The sequence below is a fragment of the Vidua macroura genome, chromosome W (assembly GCF_024509145.1).
Source record: "Vidua macroura isolate BioBank_ID:100142 chromosome W, ASM2450914v1, whole genome shotgun sequence".
NCBI lineage: Eukaryota > Metazoa > Chordata > Aves > Passeriformes > Viduidae > Vidua > Vidua macroura.
In genome coordinates this window covers 7,094,473-7,114,405 of record NC_071610.1, presented here as the reverse complement: position 1 = coordinate 7,114,405, position 19,933 = coordinate 7,094,473, and positions in this window count along the sequence as shown.

Below are 19,933 nucleotides of genomic sequence, written 5' to 3'. Positions count from 1 at the left end.
AGGGAGACCAATCTTCCCAAGCTGAGCACGAGAGTCAAGCATGGGGGCTTGGCCGGAGTTCGAGTGTAAAGCTCAGCAGGAAGTTCGACCTTACCTCGGCAGGGAGACCAATCTTCCCAAGCCTGGTAGGAGAGTCAGGCAAGGGGGCTTGGCCAGAGTTCAAGTGTAAGGCTTGGCAGGACGTTCGACCTCACCTCGGCAGGGAGACCAAGATTCCCAAGGCTAGTAGGAGAGTCAGGCAAGGGGGCTTGGCAGGAGTTCGAGTGTAAGGCTCGGTCGGACGTTCGACCTTACCTCGGCAGGGAGACCAAGCTTCCCAAGCCTAGTGGGGTCAGGCAAGGGGGCTTGGCCGGAGTTCGAGTGTAAGCCTTGGCAGGACGTTCGACTTCTACCTCGGCAGGGAGACCAAGCTTCCCAAGCCTAGTAGGAGAGTTAGGCAAGGGGGCTTGGGCGGAGTTCGAGTGAAAGGCTCGGCAGGACGTTCGAACTTACCTCGGCAGGGAGACCAAGCTTCCCAAGCCTAGTAGAAGAGTCAGGCAAGGGGGCTTGGCCGGAGTTCGAGTGTACGGCTCGGCAGGACGTTCGACCTTACCTCAGTAGGGAGACCAAGCTTCCCAAGCCTAGTAGGAGAGTCAGGCATGGGGGCTTGGCCGGAGTTCGAGTGTAAGGCTCGGCAGGACGTTCGACGTTACCTCGGCAGGGAGACCAATCTTCCCAAGTCTAATAGGGTCAGGCAAGGGGGCTTGACCGGAGTTCGAGTGTAAGGCTCGGCAGGACGTTCGACCTTACCTCGGCAGGGAGACCAATCTTCCCAAGCTGAGCACGAGAGTCAAGCATGGGGGCTTGGCCGGAGTTCGAGTGTAAAGCTCAGCAGGAAGTTCGACCTTACCTCGGCAGGGAGACCAAGCTTCCCAAGCCTGGTAGGAGAGTCAGGCAAGGGGGCTTGGCCAGAGTTCAAGTGTAAGGCTTGGCGGGACGTTCGACCTCACCTCGGCAGGGAGACCAAGCTTCCCAAGGCTAGAAGGAGAGTCAGGCAAGGGGGCTTGGCCGGAGTTCGAGTGTAAGACTCGGCAGGACGTTCAACCTTACCTCGGCAGGGAGACCAAGCTTCCCAAGCCTAGTAGGAGAGTCAGGCAAGGGGGCTTGGGCGGAGTTCGAGTGTAAGGCTCGGCAGGATGTTCGACCTTACCTCAGCAGGGAGACCACGATTCCCAAGTCTAATAGGGTCAGGCAAGGGGGCTTGACCGGAGTTCGAGTGTAAGGCTCGGCAGGGCGTTCGACCTTACCTCGGCAGGGAGACCAAGCTTCCCAAGCCTAGTAGGGTCAGGCAAGGGGGCTTGGCCGGAGTTCGAGTGTAAGACTCGGCAGGACGTTCAACCTTACCTCGGCAGGGAGACCAAGCTTCCCAAGTTTAGTAGGAGGGTCAGGCAAGGGGGCTTGGCCGGAGTTCGAGTGTAAGGCTCGGCAGGACGTTCGACCTTACCTCAGCAGGGAGACAACGATTCCCAAGTCTAATAGGGTCAGGAAAGGGGGCTTGACCGGAGTTCGAGTGTAAGGCTCGGCAGGGCGTTCGACCTTACCTCGGCAGGGAGACCAAGCTTCCCAAGCCTAGCAGGAGAGTCAGGCAAGGGGGCTTGGCTGGAGATCGATTGTAAAGCTCGGCAGGACGTTCTACCTTACCTCGGCAGGGAGACCAAGCTTCCCAAGCCTAGTAGGGCCAGGCAAGGGGGCTTGGCCGGAGTTCGAGTGTAAGTCTCGGCAGGACGTTCGACCTGAGCTCGGCATGGAGACCAAGCTTCCCAAGCCTAGTAGGAGAGTCAGGCAAGGGGGCTTGGCCGGATTTCGAGTGCAAGGCTCGGCAGGACGGTCGACCTTAGCTCAGCAGGGAGACCAAGCTTCCCAGGCCTAGTAGGAGAGTCAGGCAAGGGAGTTTGGCCGGAGTTCGAGTGTAAGGCTCGGCAGGACGTTCGACCTTACCTCAGCAGGGAGACCAAGCTTCCCAAGCCTCGTAGGGTCAGGCAAGGGGGCTTGGCCGGAGTTCGAGTGTAAGGCTCGGCAGGACGTTCGACCTTACCTCGGCAGGGAGACCAAGCTTCCCAAGTCTAATAGGGTCAGGCAAGCCGACTTGGCCGGAGTTCGAGTGAAAGGCTGGGCAGGACGTTCGACCTTACCTCGGCAGGGAGACCAAGCTTCCCAAGCCTAGTAGGAGAGTCAGGCAAGGGGGCTTGGGCGGAGTTCGAGTGTAAGGCTCGGCAGGACGTTCGACCTTACCTCAGCAGGGAGACCAAGCTTCCCAAGCCTCGTAGGGTCAGGCAAGGGGGCTTGGCCAGAGTTCGAGTGTAAGGCTCGGCAGGATGTTCGACCTTACCTCGGCAGGGAGACCAAGCTTCCCAAGGCTAGTAGGAGAGTCAGGCAAGGGAGCAAGGCCGGAGTTCGAGTGTAAGGCTCGGCAGGACGTTCGACCATACCTCGGCAGGGAGACCAAGACTCCCAAGCCTAGTTGGAGAGTCAGGGAAGGGGGCTTGGCCGGAGTTCGAGTGTACGGCTCGGCAGGACGTTCGACCTTACCTCAGCAGGGAGACCACGCTTCCCAAGTCTAATAGGGTCAGGCAAGGGGGCTTGACCGGAGTTCGAGTGTAAGGCTCGGCAGGACGTTCGACCTTATCTCGGCAGGGACACCAAGCTTCCCAAGCCTAGCACGAGAGTCAAGCATGGGGGCTTGGCCGGAGTTCGAGTGTAAAGCTCTGCTGGACGTTAGACCTTACCTCGGCAGGGAGACCAAGCTTTCCAAGCCTAGTAGGAGAGTCAGGCAAGGGGGTTTGTCCGGAGATCAAGTGTAAGGCTCGGAAGGACGTTCGCCCTTACCTCGGCAGGGAGACCAAGCTTCCCAAGCCTAGTAGGGTCAGGCAAGGGGGCTTGGCAGGAGTTCGAGTGTAAGGCTCGGTCGGACGTTCGACCTTCCCTTGGCAGGGAGACCAAGCTTCCCAAGCCTAGTGGGGTCAGGCAAGGGGGCTTGGGCGGAGTTCGAGTGAAAGGCTTGGCAGGACGTTCGACCTTACCTCGGCAGGGTGACCAAGACTCCCAAGCCTAGTTGGAGAGTCAGGCAAGGGGGATTGGCCGGAGTTCGAGTGTACGGCTCGGCAGGACGTTCGACCTTACCTCAGCAGGGAGACCAAGCTTCCCAAGCCTAGTAGGAGAGTCAGGCAAGGGGGCTTCGCCGGAGTTCGAGTGTAAGGCTCGGCAGGACGTTCGACCTTACCTCGGCAGGGAGACCAAGACTCCCAAGCCTAGTTGGAGAGTCAGGCAAGGGGGATTGGCCGGAGTTCGAGTGTACGGCTCGGCAGGACGTTTGACCTTACCTCAGCAGGGAGACCAAGTTTCCCAAGCCTAGTAGGAGAGTCAGGCAAGGGGGCTTGGCCGGAGTTCGAGTGTAAGGCTCGGCAGGACGTTCGACCTTACCTCGGCAGGGAGACCAAGTTTTCCAAGCCTAGTAGGAGAGTCAGACAAGGGGGCTTGGCTGGAGTTCGAGTGTAAAGCTCGGCAGGACGTTTGACCTTACATCGGCAGGGAGACCAAGCTTCCCAAGCCTAGTAGAGTCAGGCAAGGCGGCTTGGCCGGCGTTCGAGTGTAAGGCTCGGAAGGACCTTCGACCTTACCTCGGCAGGGAAACCAAGCTTCCCAAGCCTATTAGGAGAGTCCGGCAAGGGGGCTTGGCCGGAGTTCGAGTGTACGGCTCGGCAGGGCGTTCGACCTTACCTCAGCAGGGAGACCAAGCTTCCCAAGCCTAGTAGAGTCAGGCAAGGCGGCTTGGCCGGCGTTCGAGTGTAACGCTCGGCAGGACGTTCGACCTTACCTCAGCAGGGAGACCAAGCTTCCCAAGCCTAGTAGGAGAGTCAGGGAAGGGGGCTTGGGCTGAGTTCGAGTGCAAGGCTCGGCAGGACGTTCGACCTTACCTCGGCAGGGAGACCACGTTTCCCAAGCCTAGTAAAAGAGTCAGGGAAGGGGGCTTGGCCGGAGTTCGAGTGTAAGGCTCGGCAGGACGTTCGACCTTACCTCGGCAGGGAGATCAAGCTTCCCAAGCCTAGTAGGAGTTTCAGGCAAGGGGGCTTGGCCGGAGTTCGAGTGTAAGGCTCGGCAGGACGAACGACCTTACCACAGCAGGGAGACCAAGCTTCCCAAGCCTAGTAGGAGAGTCAGGCAAGGGGGCTTGGGCGGAGTTCGAGTGTAAGGCTCGGCAGGACGTTCGACCTTACCTCGGCAGGGAAACCAAGCTTCCCAAGCCTATTAGGAGAGTCCGGCAAGGGGGCTTGGCCGGAGTTCGAGTGTACGGCTCGGCAGGGCGTTCGACCTTACCTCAGCAGGGAGACCAAGCTTCCCAAGCCTAGTAGAGTCAGGCAAGGCGGCTTGGCCGGCGTTCGAGTGTAAGGCTCGGAAGGACCTTCGACCTTACCTCGGCAGGGAGACCAAGCTTCCCAAGCCTAGAAGGAGAGTCAGGCAAGGGCGCTTGGCCGGAGTTCGAGTGTAAGGCTCAGCAGGACGTTCGACCTTACCTCGGCAGGGCGACCAAGCTTTCCAAGCCTAGTAGGAGAGTCAGGCAAGGGGGCTTGGCCGGAGTTCGAGTGTAACGCTCGGCAGGACGTTCGACCTTACCTCGGCAGGGAGACCAAGTTTCCCAAGCCGAGTAGGACAGTCAGGCAAGGGGACTTGGCCGGAGTTCGAGTGTAAGGCTCGGCAGGACGTTCGACCTTACCTCGCCAGGGAGACCAAGCTTCCCAAGCCTAGTAGAACAGTCAGGCAAGGGGGCTTGGCCGGAGTTCGAGTGTAAGGCTCGGCAGGACGATCGACCTTACCTCAGCAGGGAGACCAAGCTTCCCAAGCCTAGTAGGGTCAGGCAAGGGGGCTTGGCCGGAGTTCAAGTGTAGGGCCCGGCAGGACGTTCGACCTTACCTCGGCAGGGAGACCAAGCTTCCCAAGCCTAGTAGGAGAGTCAGGCAAGGGGGCTTGGCCGGAGTGCGAGTGTAAGGCTCGGCAGGACGTTCGACCTTACCTCAGCAGGGAGACCAAGCTTCCCAAGGTTAGTAGAGTCAGGCAAGGGCGCTTGGCCGGAGTTCGAGTGTACGGCTCGGCAGGATGTTCGACCTTACCTCGGCAGGGAGACCAAGCTTCCCAAGCCTAGTAGGAGAGTCAGGCAAGGGGGCTTGGGCTGAGTTCGAGTGCAAGGCTCGGCAGGATGTTCGACCTTACCTCGGCAGGGAGACCAAGTTTCCCAAGCCTAGTAAAAGAGTCAGGGAAGGGGGCTTGGCCAGAGTTCGAGTTTAAGGCTCGGCAGGACGTTCGACCTTACCTCGGCAGGGAGACCAAGCTTCCCAAGCCTAGTAGGAGAGTCAGGGAAGGGGGCTTGGGCTGAGTTCGAGTGCAAGGCTCGGCAGGACTTTCGACCTTACCTCGGCAGGGAGACCACGTTTCCCAAGCCTAGTAAAAGAGTCAGGGAAGGGGGCTTGGCCGGAGTTCGAGTGTAAGGCTCGGCAGGACGTTCGACCTTACCTCGGCAGGGAGATCAAGCTTCCCAAGCCTAGTAGGAGTTTCAGGCAAGGGGGCTTGGCCGGAGTTCGAGTGTAAGGCTCGGCAGGACGAACGACCTTACCACAGCAGGGAGACCAAGATTCCCAAGCCTAGTAGGAGAGTCAGGCAAGGGGGCTTGGGCGGAGTTCGAGTGTAAGGCTCGGCAGGACGTTCGACCTTACCTCGGCAGGGAAAACAAGCTTCCCAAGCCTATTAGGAGAGTCCGGCAAGGGGGCTTGGCCGGAGTTCGAGTGTACGGCTCGGCAGGGCGTTCGACCTTACCTCAGCAGGGAGACCAAGCTTCCCAAGCCTAGTAGAGTCAGGCAAGGCGGCTTGGCCGGCGTTCGAGTGTAAGGCTCGGAAGGACCTTCGACCTTACCTCGGCAGGGAGACCAAGCTTCCCAAGCCTAGAAGGAGAGTCAGGCAAGGGCGCTTGGTCGGAGTTCGAGTGTTTGGCTCAGCAGGACGTTCGACCTTACCTCGGCAGGGCGACCAAGCTTTCCAAGCCTAGTAGGAGAGTCAGGCAAGGGGGCTTGGCCGGAGTTCGAGTGTAAGGCTCGGCAGGACGTTCGACCTTACCTCGGCAGGGAGACCAAGTTTCCCAAGCCGAGTAGGACAGTCAGGCAAGGGGACTTGGCCGGAGTTCGAGTGTAAGGCTCGGCAGGACGTTCGACCTTACCTCGCCAGGGAGACCAAGCTTCCCAAGCCTAGTAGGACAGTCAGGCAAGGGGGCTTGGCCGGCGTTCGAGTGTAAGGCTCGGCAGGACGATCGACCTTACCTCAGCAGGGAGACCAAGCTTCCCAAGCCTAGTAGGGTCAGGCAAGGGGGCTTGGCCGGAGTTCAAGTGTAGGGCCCGGCAGGACGTTCGACCTTACCTCGGCAGGGAGACCAAGCTTCCCAAGCCTAGTAGGAGAGTCAGGCAAGGGGGCTTGGCCGGAGTGCGAGTGTAAGGCTCGGCAGGACGTTCGACCTTACCTCAGCAGGGAGACCAAGCTTCCCAAGGTTAGTAGAGTCAGGCAAGGGCGCTTGGCCGGAGTTCGAGTGTACGGCTCGGCAGGATGTTCGACCTTACCTCGGCAGGGAGACCAAGCTTCCCAAGCCTAGTAGGAGACTCAGGCAAGGGGGCTTGGCCGGAGTTCGAGTGTAACGCTCGGCAGGACGTTCGACCTTACCTCAGCAGGGAGACCAATCTTCCCAAGCCTAGTAGGAGAGTCAGGCAAGGGGGCTTGGGCTGAGTTCGAGTGCAAGGCTCGGCAGGATGTTCGACCTTACCTCGGCAGGGAGACCAAGTTTCCCAAGCCTAGTAAAAGAGTCAGGGAAGGGGGCTTGGCCAGAGTTCGAGTTTAAGGCTCGGCAGGACGTTCGACCTTACCTCGGCAGGGAGATCAAGCTTCCCAAGCCTAGTAGGAGAGTCAGGGAAGGGGGCTTGGGCTGAGTTCGAGTGCAAGGCTCGGCAGGACGTTCGACCTTACCTCGGCAGGGAGACCACGTTTCCCAAGCCTAGTAAAAGAGTCAGGGAAGGGGGCTTGGCCGGAGTTCGAGTGTAAGGCTCGGCAGGACGTTCGACCTTACCTCGGCAGGGAGATCAAGCTTCCCAAGCCTAGTAGGAGTTTCAGGCAAGGGGGCTTGGCCGGAGTTCGAGTGTAAGGCTCGGCAGGACGAACGACCTTACCACAGCAGGGAGACCAAGCTTCCCAAGCCTAGTAGGAGAGTCAGGCAAGGGGGCTTGGGCGGAGTTCCAGTGTAAGGCTCGGCAGGACGTTCGACCTTACCTCGGCAGGGAAACCAAGCTTCCCAAGCCTATTAGGAGAGTCCGGCAAGGGGGCTTGGCCGGAGTTCGAGTGTACGGCTCGGCAGGGCGTTCGACCTTACCTCAGCAGGGAGACCAAGCTTCCCAAGCCTAGTAGAGTCAGGCAAGGCGGCTTGGCCGGCGTTCGAGTGTAACGCTCGGCAGGACGTTCGACCTTACCTCAGCAGGGAGACCAAGCTTCCCAAGCCTAGTAGGAGAGTCAGGGAAGGGGGCTTGGGCTGAGTTCGAGTGCAAGGCTCGGCAGGACGTTCGACCTTACCTCGGCAGGGAGACCACGTTTCCCAAGCCTAGTAAAAGAGTCAGGGAAGGGGGCTTGGCCGGAGTTCGAGTGTAAGGCTCGGCAGGACGTTCGACCTTACCTCGGCAGGGAGATCAAGCTTCCCAAGCCTAGTAGGAGTTTCAGGCAAGGGGGCTTGGCCGGAGTTCGAGTGTAAGGCTCGGCAGGACGAACGACCTTACCACAGCAGGGAGACCAAGATTCCCAAGCCTAGTAGGAGAGTCAGGCAAGGGGGCTTGGGCGGAGTTCGAGTGTAAGGCTCGGCAGGACGTTCGACCTTACCTCGGCAGGGAAAACAAGCTTCCCAAGCCTATTAGGAGAGTCCGGCAAGGGGGCTTGGCCGGAGTTCGAGTGTACGGCTCGGCAGGGCGTTCGACCTTACCTCAGCAGGGAGACCAAGCTTCCCAAGCCTAGTAGAGTCAGGCAAGGCGGCTTGGCCGGCGTTCGAGTGTAAGGCTCGGAAGGACCTTCGACCTTACCTCGGCAGGGAGACCAAGCTTCCCAAGCCTAGAAGGAGAGTCAGGCAAGGGCGCTTGGTCGGAGTTCGAGTGTTTGGCTCAGCAGGACGTTCGACCTTACCTCGGCAGGGCGACCAAGCTTTCCAAGCCTAGTAGGAGAGTCAGGCAAGGGGGCTTGGCCGGAGTTCGAGTGTAAGGCTCGGCAGGACGTTCGACCTTACCTCGGCAGGGAGACCAAGTTTCCCAAGCCGAGTAGGACAGTCAGGCAAGGGGACTTGGCCGGAGTTCGAGTGTAAGGCTCGGCAGGACGTTCGACCTTACCTCGCCAGGGAGACCAAGCTTCCCAAGCCTAGTAGGACAGTCAGGCAAGGGGGCTTGGCCGGAGTTCGAGTGTAAGGCTCGGCAGGACGATCGACCTTACCTCAGCAGGGAGACCAAGCTTCCCAAGCCTAGTAGGGTCAGGCAAGGGGGCTTGGCCGGAGTTCAAGTGTAGGGCCCGGCAGGACGTTCGACCTTACCTCGGCAGGGAGACCAAGCTTCCCAAGCCTAGTAGGAGAGTCAGGCAAGGGGGCTTGGCCGGAGTGCGAGTGTAAGGCTCGGCAGGACGTTCGACCTTACCTCAGCAGGGAGACCAAGCTTCCCAAGGTTAGTAGAGTCAGGCAAGGGCGCTTGGCCGGAGTTCGAGTGTACGGCTCGGCAGGATGTTCGACCTTACCTCGGCAGGGAGACCAAGCTTCCCAAGCCTAGTAGGAGACTCAGGCAAGGGGGCTTGGCCGGAGTTCGAGTGTAACGCTCGGCAGGACGTTCGACCTTACCTCAGCAGGGAGACCAATCTTCCCAAGCCTAGTAGGAGAGTCAGGCAAGGGGGCTTGGGCTGAGTTCGAGTGCAAGGCTCGGCAGGACGTTCGACCTTACCTCGGCAGGGAGACCACGTTTCCCAAGCCTAGTAAAAGAGTCAGGGAAGGGGGCTTGGCCGGAGTTCGAGTGTAAGGCTCGGCAGGACGTTCGACCTTACCTCGGCAGGGAGATCAAGCTTCCCAAGCCTAGTAGGAGTTTCAGGCAAGGGGGCTTGGCCGGAGTTCGAGTGTAAGGCTCGGCAGGACGAACGACCTTACCACAGCAGGGAGACCAAGCTTCCCAAGCCTAGTAGGAGAGTCAGGCAAGGGGGCTTGGGCGGAGTTCCAGTGTAAGGCTCGGCAGGACGTTCGACCTTACCTCGGCAGGGAAACCAAGCTTCCCAAGCCTATTAGGAGAGTCCGGCAAGGGGGCTTGGCCGGAGTTCGAGTGTACGGCTCGGCAGGGCGTTCGACCTTACCTCAGCAGGGAGACCAAGCTTCCCAAGCCTAGTAGAGTCAGGCAAGGCGGCTTGGCCGGCGTTCGAGTGTAACGCTCGGCAGGACGTTCGACCTTACCTCAGCAGGGAGACCAAGCTTCCCAAGCCTAGTAGGAGAGTCAGGGAAGGGGGCTTGGGCTGAGTTCGAGTGCAAGGCTCGGCAGGACGTTCGACCTTACCTCGGCAGGGAGACCACGTTTCCCAAGCCTAGTAAAAGAGTCAGGGAAGGGGGCTTGGCCGGAGTTCGAGTGTAAGGCTCGGCAGGACGTTCGACCTTACCTCGGCAGGGAGATCAAGCTTCCCAAGCCTAGTAGGAGTTTCAGGCAAGGGGGCTTGGCCGGAGTTCGAGTGTAAGGCTCGGCAGGACGAACGACCTTACCACAGCAGGGAGACCAAGCTTCCCAAGCCTAGTAGGAGAGTCAGGCAAGGGGGCTTGGGCGGAGTTCGAGTGTAAGGCTCGGCAGGACGTTCGACCTTACCTCGGCAGGGAAACCAAGCTTCCCAAGCCTATTAGGAGAGTCCGGCAAGGGGGCTTGGCCGGAGTTCGAGTGTACGGCTCGGCAGGGCGTTCGACCTTACCTCAGCAGGGAGACCAAGCTTCCCAAGCCTAGTAGAGTCAGGCAAGGCGGCTTGGCCGGCGTTCGAGTGTAAGGCTCGGAAGGACCTTCGACCTTACCTCGGCAGGGAGACCAAGCTTCCCAAGCTTAGAAGGAGAGTCAGGCAAGGGCGCTTGGCCGGAGTTCGAGTGTAAGGCTCAGCAGGACGTTCGACCTTACCTCGGCAGGGCGACCAAGCTTTCCAAGCCTAGTAGGAGAGTCAGGCAAGGGGGCTTGGCCGGAGTTCGAGTGTAAGGCTCGGCAGGACGTTCGACCTTACCTCGGCAGGGAGACCAAGTTTCCCAAGCCGAGTAGGACAGTCAGGCAAGGGGACTTGGCCGGAGTTCGAGTGTAAGGCTCGGCAGGACGTTCGACCTTACCTCGGCAGGGAGACCAAGCTTCCCAAGCCTAGTAGGACAGTCAGGCAAGGGGGCTTGGCCGGAGTTCGAGTGTAAGGCTCGGCAGGACGATCGACCTTACCTCAGCAGGGAGACCAAGCTTCCCAAGCCTAGTAGGGTCAGGCAAGGGGGCTTGGCCGGAGTTCAAGTGTAGGGCCCGGCAGGACGTTCGACCTTACCTCGGCAGGGAGACCAAGCTTCCCAAGCCTAGTAGGAGAGTCAGGCAAGGGGGCTTGGCCGGAGTGCGAGTGTAAGGCTTGGCAGGACGTTCGACCTTACCTCAGCAGGGAGACCAAGCTTCCCAAGGTTAGTAGAGTCAGGCAAGGGCGCTTGGCCGGAGTTCGAGTGTACGGCTCGGCAGGATGTTCGACCTTACCTCGGCAGGGAGACCAAGCTTCCCAAGCCTAGTAGGAGACTCAGGCAAGGGGGCTTGGCCGGAGTTCGAGTGTAACGCTCGGCAGGACGTTCGACCTTACCTCAGCAGGGAGACCAATCTTCCCAAGCCTAGTAGGAGAGTCAGGCAAGGGGGCTTGGGCTGAGTTCGAGTGCAAGGCTCGGCAGGATGTTCGACCTTACCTCGGCAGGGAGACCAAGTTTCCCAAGCCTAGTAAAAGAGTCAGGGAAGGGGGCTTGGCCAGAGTTCGAGTTTAAGGCTCGGCAGGACGTTCGACCTTACCTCGGCAGGGAGATCAAGCTTCCCAAGCCTAGTAGGAGAGTCAGGGAAGGGGGCTTGGGCTGAGTTCGAGTGCAAGGCTCGGCAGGACGTTCGACCTTACCTCGGCAGGGAGACCACGTTTCCCAAGCCTAGTAAAAGAGTCAGGGAAGGGGGCTTGGCCGGAGTTCGAGTGTAAGGCTCGGCAGGACGTTCGACCTTACCTCGGCAGGGAGATCAAGCTTCCCAAGCCTAGTAGGAGTTTCAGGCAAGGGGGCTTGGCCGGAGTTCGAGTGTAAGGCTCGGCAGGACGAACGACCTTACCACAGCAGGGAGACCAAGCTTCCCAAGCCTAGTAGGAGAGTCAGGCAAGGGGGCTTGGGCGGAGTTCCAGTGTAAGGCTCGGCAGGACGTTCGACCTTACCTCGGCAGGGAAACCAAGCTTCCCAAGCCTATTAGGAGAGTCCGGCAAGGGGGCTTGGCCGGAGTTCGAGTGTACGGCTCGGCAGGGCGTTCGACCTTACCTCAGCAGGGAGACCAAGCTTCCCAAGCCTAGTAGAGTCAGGCAAGGCGGCTTGGCCGGCGTTCGAGTGTAAGGCTCGGAAGGACCTTCGACCTTACCTCGGCAGGGAGACCAAGCTTCCCAAGCCTAGTAGGAGAGTCAGGCAAGGGCGCTTGGCCGGAGTTCGAGTGTAAGGCTCAGCAGGACGTTCGACCTTACCTCGGCAGGGCGACCAAGCTTTCCAAGCCTAATAGGAGAGTCAGGCAAGGGGGCTTGGCCGGAGTTCGAGTGTAAGGCTCGGCAGGACGTTCGACCTTACCTCGGCAGGGAGACCAAGTTTCCCAAGCCGAGTAGGACAGTCAGGCAAGGGGACTTGGCCGGTGTTCGAGTTTAAGGCTCAGCAGGACGTTCGACCTTACCTCGCCAGGGACACCAAGCTTCCCAAGCCTAGTAGGACAGTCAGGCAAGGGGGCTTGGCCGGAGTTCGAGTGTAAGGCTCGGCAGGACGATCGACCTTACCTCAGCAGGGAGACCAAGCTTCCCAAGCCTAGTAGGGTCAGGAAAGGGGGCTTAGCCGGAGTTCGAGTGTAAGGCTCGGCAGGACGATCGACCTTACCTCAGCAGGGAGACCAAGCTTCCCAAGCCTAGTAGGGTCAGGCAAGGGGGCTTGGCCGGAGTTCAAGTGTCGGGCCCGGCAGGACGTTCGACCTTACCTCGGCAGGGAGACCAAGCTTCCCAAGCCTAGTAGGAGAGTCAGGCAAGGGGGCTTGGCCGGAGTGCGAGTGTAAGGCTCGGCAGGACGTTCGACCTTACCTCAGCAGGGAGACCAAGCTTCCCAAGGTTAGTAGAGTCAGGCAAGGGCGCTTGGCCGGAGTTCGAGTGTACGGCTCGGCAGGATGTTCTACCTTACCTCGGCAGGGAGACCAAGCTTCCCAAGCCTAGTAGGAGACTCAGGCAAGGGGGCTTGGCCGGAGTTCGAGTGTAACGCTCGGCAGGACGTTCGACCTTACCTCAGCAGGGAGACCAATCTTCCCAAGCCTAGTAGGAGAGTCAGGCAAGGGGGCTTGGGCTGAGTTCGAGTGCAAGGCTCGGCAGGATGTTCGACATTACCTCGGCAGGGAGACCAAGTTTCCCAAGCCTAGTAAAAGAGTCAGGGAAGGGGGCTTGGCCAGAGTTCGAGTTTAAGGCTCGGCAGGACGTTCGACCTTACCTCGGCAGGGAGATCAAGCTTCCCAAGCCTAGTAGGAGTTTCAGGCAAGGGGGCTTGGCCGGAGTTCGAGTGTAAGGCTCGGCAGGACGAACGACCTTACCACAGCGGGGAGACCAAGCTTCCCAAGCCTAGTAGGAGAGTCAGGCAAGGGGGCTTGGGCGGAGTTCCAGTGTAAGGCTCGGCAGGACGTTCGACCTTACCTCGGCAGGGAAACCAAGCTTCCCAAGCCTATTAGGAGAGTCCGGCAAGGGGGCTTGGCCGGAGTTCGAGTGTACGGCTCGGCAGGGCGTTCGACCTTACCTCAGCAGGGAGACCAAGCTTCCCAAGCCTAGTAGAGTCAGGCAAGGCGGCTTGGCCGGCGTTCGAGTGTAAGGCTCGGAAGGACCTTCGACCTTACCTCGGCAGGGAGACCAAGCTTCCCAAGCCTAGTAGGAGAGTCAGGCAAGGGCGCTTGGCCGGAGTTCGAGTGTAAGGCTCAGCAGGACGTTCGACCTTACCTCGGCAGGGCGACCAAGCTTTCCAAGCCTAGTAGGAGAGTCAGGCAAGGGGGCTTGGCCGGAGTTCGAGTGTAAGGCTCGGCAGGACGTTCGACCTTACCTCGGCAGGGAGACCAAGTTTCCCAAGCCGAGTAGGACAGTCAGGCAAGGGGACTTGGCCGGAGTTCGAGTGTAAGGCTCGGCAGGACGTTCGACCTTACCTCGCCAGGGAGACCAAGCTTCCCAAGCCTAGTAGGACAGTCAGGCAAGGGGGCTTGGCCGGAGTTCGAGTGTAAGGCTCGGCAGGACGATCGACCTTACCTCAGCAGGGAGACCAAGCTTCCCAAGCCTAGTAGGGTCAGGCAAGGGGGCTTGGCCGGAGTTCAAGTGTCGGGCCCGGCAGGACGTTCGACCTTACCTCGGCAGGGAGACCAAGCTTCCCAAGCCTAGTAGGAGAGTCAGGCAAGGGGGCTTGGCCGGAGTGCGAGTGTAAGGCTCGGCAGGACGTTCGACCTTACCTCAGCAGGGAGACCAAGCTTCCCAAGGTTAGTAGAGTCAGGCAAGGGCGCTTGGCCGGAGTTCGAGTGTACGGCTCGGCAGGATGTTCGACCTTACCTCGGCAGGGAGACCAAGCTTCCCAAGCCTAGTAGGAGAGTCAGGGAAGGGCACTTGGCCGGAGTTCGAGTGTAAGGCTCAGCAGGACGTTCGACCTTACCTCGGCAGGGAGACCAAGCTTTCCAAGCCTAGTCAGAGAGTCAGGCAAGGGGGCTTGGCCGGAGTTCGAGTGTAAGGCTCGGCAGGACGTTCGACCTTACCTCGGCAGGGAGACCAAGTTTCCCAAGCCGAGTAGGACAGTCAGGCAAGGGGACTTGGCCGGAGTTCGAGTGTAAGGCTCGGCAGGACGTTCGACCTTACCTCGCCAGGGAGACCAAGCTTCCCTAGCCTAGTAGGAGAGTCAGGCAAGGGGGCTTGGCCGGAGTTCGAGTGTAAGGCTCGGCAGGACGATCGACCTTACCTCAGCAGGGAGACCAAGCTTCCCAAGCCTAGTAGGGTCAGGCAAGGGGGCTTGGCCGGAGTTCAAGTGTAGGGCCCGGCAGGATGTTCGACCTTACCTCGGCAGGGAGATCAAGCTTCCCAAGCCTAGTCGGTGAGTCAGGCAAGGGGGCTTGGTCGGAGTTCGAATGTAAGGCTCAGCAGGACGATCGACCTCACCACAGCAGGGAGACCAAGCTTCCCAAGCCTAGTAGGAGAGTCAGGCAAGGGGGATTGGCCGGAGTTCGAGTGTAAGGCTCGGCAGGACGTTCGACCTTACATCGGCAGGGAGACCAAGCTTCCCAAGCCTAGTAGGAGAGTCCGGCAAGGGCGCTAGGCTGGAGTTCGAGTGTAATGCTCTGCAGGACGTTCGACCTTACCTCGGCAGGGAGACCAAGCTTTCCAAGGCTAGTAGGAGAGTCAGGCAAGGGAGTTTGTCCGGAGATCAAGTGTAAGGCTCGGAAGGACGTTCGACCTTACCTCGGCAGGGAGACCAAGCTTCCCAAGCCTAGTAGGGTCAGGCAAGGGGGCTTGGCCGGAGTTCGAGTGTAAGGCTCGGCAGGACGTTTGACCTTACCTCAGCAGGGAGACCAAGCTTCCCAAGCCTAGTAGGAGAGTCAGGCAAGGGAGTTTGTCCGGAGTTCGAGTGCAAGGCTCGGCAGGACAGTCGACCTTACCTCAGCAGGGAGACCAAGCTTCCCAACTCAAATAGGGTCAGGCAAGGGAGTTTGTCCGGAGATCAAGTGTAAGGCTCGGAAGGACGTTCGACCTCACCTTGGCAGGGAGACCATGCTTCCCAAGCCTAGTAGGAGAGTCAGGCAAGGGAGTTTGTCCGGAGTTCGAGTGTAAAGCTCGGCAGGACGTTCGACCTTACCTCGGCAGGGAGACCAATCTTCCCAAGCCTAGTAGGAGAGTCAGGCAAGGGGGCTTGGCCAGAGTTCAAGTGTAAGGCTTGGCAGGACGTTCGACCTCACCTCGGCAGGGAGACCAAGCTTCCCAAGGCTAGTAGGAGAGTCAGGCAAGGGGGCTTGGCAGGAGTTCGAGTGCAAGGCTCGGCAGGACAGTCGACCTTACCTCAGCAGGGAGACCAAGCTTCCCAACTCTAATAGGGTCAGGCAAGGGAGTTTGTCCGGAGATCAAGTGTAAGGCTCTGAAGGACGTTCGACCATACCTCAGCAGGGAGACCAAGCTTCCCAGGCCTAGTAGGGTCAGGCAAGGGGGCTTGGCCGGAGTTCGAGTGTAAGGCTCGGCAGGACTTTCGACCTTACCTCGACAGGGAGAGCAAACTTCCCAGGCCTAGTAGGAGAGTCAGGCAAGGGGGCTTGGCCGGAGTTCGAGTGTAAAGCTCGGCAGGACGTTCGACCTTACCTCGGCAGGGAGACCAAGCTTCCCAAGCCTAGTAGGAGAGACAAGAAAGGGAGTTTGTCCGGAGATCGAGTGTAAGGCTCGGAAGGACGTTCGACCTTACCTCGGCAGGGAGACCAAGCTTCCCAAGTTTAGTAGGGTCAGGCAAGGGGGCTTGGCCGGAGTTCGAGTGTAAGGCTCGGCAGGACGTTCGACCTTACCTCGACAGGGAGACCAAGCTTCCCAGGCCTAGTAGGAGAGTCAGGCAAGGGGGCTTGGCCGGAGTTCGAGTGTAAAGCTCGGCAGGACGTTCGACCTTACCTCCGCAGGGAGACCAATCTTCCCAAGCCTAGTAGGAGAGTCAGGCAAGGGGGCTTGGCCGGAGTTCGAGTGTAAAGCTCGGCAGGACGTTCGACCTTACCTCGGCAGGGAGACCAATCTTCCCAAGCCTACTAGAAGAGTCAGGCAAGGGAGCTAGGCCGGAGTTCGAGTGTAAGGTTCGGCAGGACGTTCGGCCTTCGCTCGGCAGGGAGACCAATTTTCCCAAGCCTAGTAGGAGAGTCAGTCAAGGGGGCTTGGCCGGAGTTCGAGTGTAAGGCTCGGCAGGACGTTCGACCTTACCTCGGCAGGGAGACCAAGCTTCCCAAGCCAAGTAGGACAGTCAGGCAAGGGAGCTAGGCCGGAGTTCGAGTGTAAGGCTCGGCAGGACGTTCGACCTTACCTCGGCAGGGAGACCAAGCTTCCCAAGCCTAGTAGGAGACTCAGGCAAGGGGGCTTTGCCGGAGTTCGAGTGTAAGGCTCGGCAGGACGTTCGACCTTACCTCGGCAGGGAGACCAAGCTTCCCAACTCTAATAGGGTCAGGCAAGGGGGCTTGGCCGGCGTTCGAGTGTAAGGCACGGCAGGACGTTCGACTTCTACCTCGGCAGGGAGACCAAGCTTCCCAAGCCTAGTAGGAGAGTCAGGCAAGGGGGCTTGGCCGGATTTCGAGTGCAAGGCTCGGCAGGACAGTCGACCTTACCTCAGCAGGGAGACCAAGCTTCCCAACTCTAATAGGGTCAGGCAAGGGGGCTTGGCCGGCGTTCAAGTGTAAGGCTCGGAAGGACGTTCGACCTTACCTCGGCAGGGAGACCAAGCTTCCCAAGCCTAGTAGGAGAGTCAGGCAAGGGGGCTTGGCCGGAGTTCGAGTGTAAGGCTCGGCAGGACGTTCGACCTTACCTCAGCAGGGAGACCAAGCTTCCCAAGCGGAGTAGGAGAGTCAGGCAAGGGAGCTAGGCTGGAGTTCGAGTGTAAGGCTCGGCAGGACGTTCGACCATACCTCGGCAGGGAGACCAAGACTCCCAAGCCTAGTTGGAGAGTCAGGCAAGGGGGCTTGGCCGGAGTTCGAGTGTACGGCTCGGCAGGACGTTCGACCTTACCTCAGCAGGGAGACCACGCTTCCCAAGTCTAATAGGGTCAGGCAAGGGGGCTTGACCGGAGTTCGAGTGTAAGGCTCGGCAGGACGTTCGACCTTACCTCGGCAGGGAGACCAAGCTTCCCAAGCCTAGCACTAGAGTCAAGCATGGGGGCATGGCCGGAGTTCGAGTGTAAAGCTCAGCAGGACGTTCGACCTTACCTCGGCAGGGAGACCAAGCTTCCCAAGCCTAGTAGGGCCAGGCAAGGGGGCTTGGCCGGAGTTCGAGTGTAAGTCTCGGCAGGACGTTCGACCTGAGCTCGGCATGGAGACCAAGCTTCCCAAGCCTAGTAGGAGAGTCAGGCAAGGGGGCTTGGCCGGAGTTCGAGTGTCAGGCTCGGCAGGACGTTCGACCTTACCTCGGCAGGGAGACCAAGCTTCCCAAGCCTAGTAGGAGAGTCAGGCAAGGGAGTTGGGCCGGAGTTCGAGTGTAAGGCTCGGCAGGACGTTCGACCTTACCTCGGCAGTGAGACCAAGCTTCCCAAACCAAGTAGGAGAGTCAGGCAAGGGAGCTAGGCCGGAGTTCGAGTGTAAGGCTCGGCAGGACGTTCGACCTTACCTCGGCAGGGAGACCAAGCTTCCCAAGCCTAGTAGGGTCAGGCAAGGGGGCTTGGCCGGCGTTCGAGTGTAAGGCTCGGCAGGACGTTCGACCATACCTCGGCAGGGAGACCAAGACTCCCAAGCCTAGTTGGAGAGTCAGGCAAGGGGGCTTGGCCGGAGTTCGAGTGTACGGCTCGGCAGGACGTTCGACCTTACCTCGGCAGGGAGACCAAGCTTCCCAAGCCTAGCACTAGAGTCAAGCATGGGGGCATGGCCGGAGTTCGAGTGTAAAGCTCAGCAGGACGTTCGACCTTACCTCGGCAGGGAGACCAAGCTTCCCAAGCCTAGTAGGGCCAGGCAAGGGGGCTTGGCCGGAGTTCGAGTGTAAGTCTCGGCAGGACGTTCGACCTGAGCTCGGCATGGAGACCAAGCTTCCCAAGCCTAGTAGGAGAGTCAGGCAAGGGGGCTTGGCCGGAGTTCGAGTGTCAGGCTCGGCAGGACGTTCGACCTTACCTCGGCAGGGAGACCAAGCTTCCCAAGCCTAGTAGGAGAGTCAGGCAAGGGAGTTTGGCCGGAGTTCGAGTGTAAGGCTCGGCAGGACGTTCGACCTTACCTCGGCAGTGAGACCAAGCTTCCCAAACCAAGTAGGAGAGTCAGGCAAGGGAGCTAGGCCGGAGTTCGAGTGTAAGGCTCGGCAGGACGTTCGACCTTACCTCGGCAGGGAGACCAAGCTTCCCAAGCCTAGTAGGGTCAGGCAAGGGGGCTTGGCCGGCGTTCGAGTGTAAGGCTCGGCAGGACGTTTGACCATACCTCGGCAGGGAGACCAAGACTCCCAAGCCTAGTTGGAGAGTCAGGCAAGGGGGCTTGGCCGGAGTTCGAGTGTACGGCTCGGCAGGACGTTCGACCTTACCTCAGCAGGGAGACCACGCTTCCCAAGTCTAATAGGGTCAGGCAAGGGGGCTTGACCGGAGTTCGAGTGTAAGGCTCGGAAGGACCTTCGACCTTACCTCGGCAGGGAGACCAAGCTTCCCAAGCCTAGTAGGAGAGTCAGGCAAGGGCGCTCGGCCGGAGTTCGAGTGTAAGGCTCAGCAGGACGTTCGACCTTACCTCGGCAGGGAGACCAAGCTTTCCAAGCCTAGTAGGAGAGTCAGGCAAGGGGGCCTGGCCGGAGTTCGAGTGTAAGGCTCGGCAGGACGTTCGACCTTACCTCGGCAGGGAGACCAAGTTTCCCAAGCCGAGTAGGACAGTCAGGCAAGGGGACTTGGCCGGAGTTCGAGTGTAAGGCTCGGCAGGACGTTCGACCTCACCTCGGCAGGGAGACCAAGCTTCCCAAGGCTAGTAGGAGAGTCAGGCAAGGGGGCTTGGCAGGAGTTCGAGTGCAAGGCTCGGCAGGACAGTCGACCTTACCTCAGCAGGGAGACCAAGCTTCCCGACTCTAATAGGGTCAGGCAAGGGAGTTTGTCCGGAGATCAAGTGTAAGGCTCGGAAGGACGTTCGACCATACATCAGCAGGGAGACCAAGCTTCCCAAGCCTAGTAGGGTCAGGCAAGGGGGCTTGGCCGGAGTTCGAGTGTAAGGCTCGGCAGGACTTTCGACCTTACCTCGACAGGGAGACCAAGCTTCCCAGGCCTAGTAGGAGAGTCAGGCAAGGGGGCTTGGCCGGAGTTCGAGTGTAAAGCTCGGCAGGACGTTCGACCTTACCTCGGCAGGGAGACCAAGCTTCCCAAGCCTAGTAGGAGAGACAGGAAAGGGAGTTTGTCCGGAGATCGAGTGTAAGGCTCGGCAGGACGTTCGACCTTACCTCAGCAGGGAGACCAAGCTTCCCAAGCCTAGTAGGGTCAGGCAAGGGGGCTTGGCCGGAGTGCGAGTGTAAGGCTCGGCAGGATGTTCGACCTTACCTCAGCAGGGAGACCAAGCTTCCCAAGTTTAGTAGAGTCAGGCAAGGGCGCTCGGCCGGAGTTCGAGTGTACGGCTCGGCAGGATGTTCGACATTACCTCGGCAGGGAGACCAAGCTTCCCAAGCCTAGTAGGAGACTCAGGCAAGGGGGCTTGGCTGGAGTTCGAGTGTAACGCACGGCAGGACGTTCGACCTTACCTCAGCAGGGAGACCAATCTTCCCAAGGCTAGTAGGAGAGTCAGGCAAGGGGGCTTGGGCTGAGTTCGAGTGCAAGGCTCGGCAGGATGTTCGACGTTACCTCGGCAGGGAGACCAAGTTTCCCAAGCCTAGTAAAAGAGTCAGGGAAGGGGGCTTGGCCAGAGTTCGAGTTTAAGGCTCGGCAGGACGTTCGACC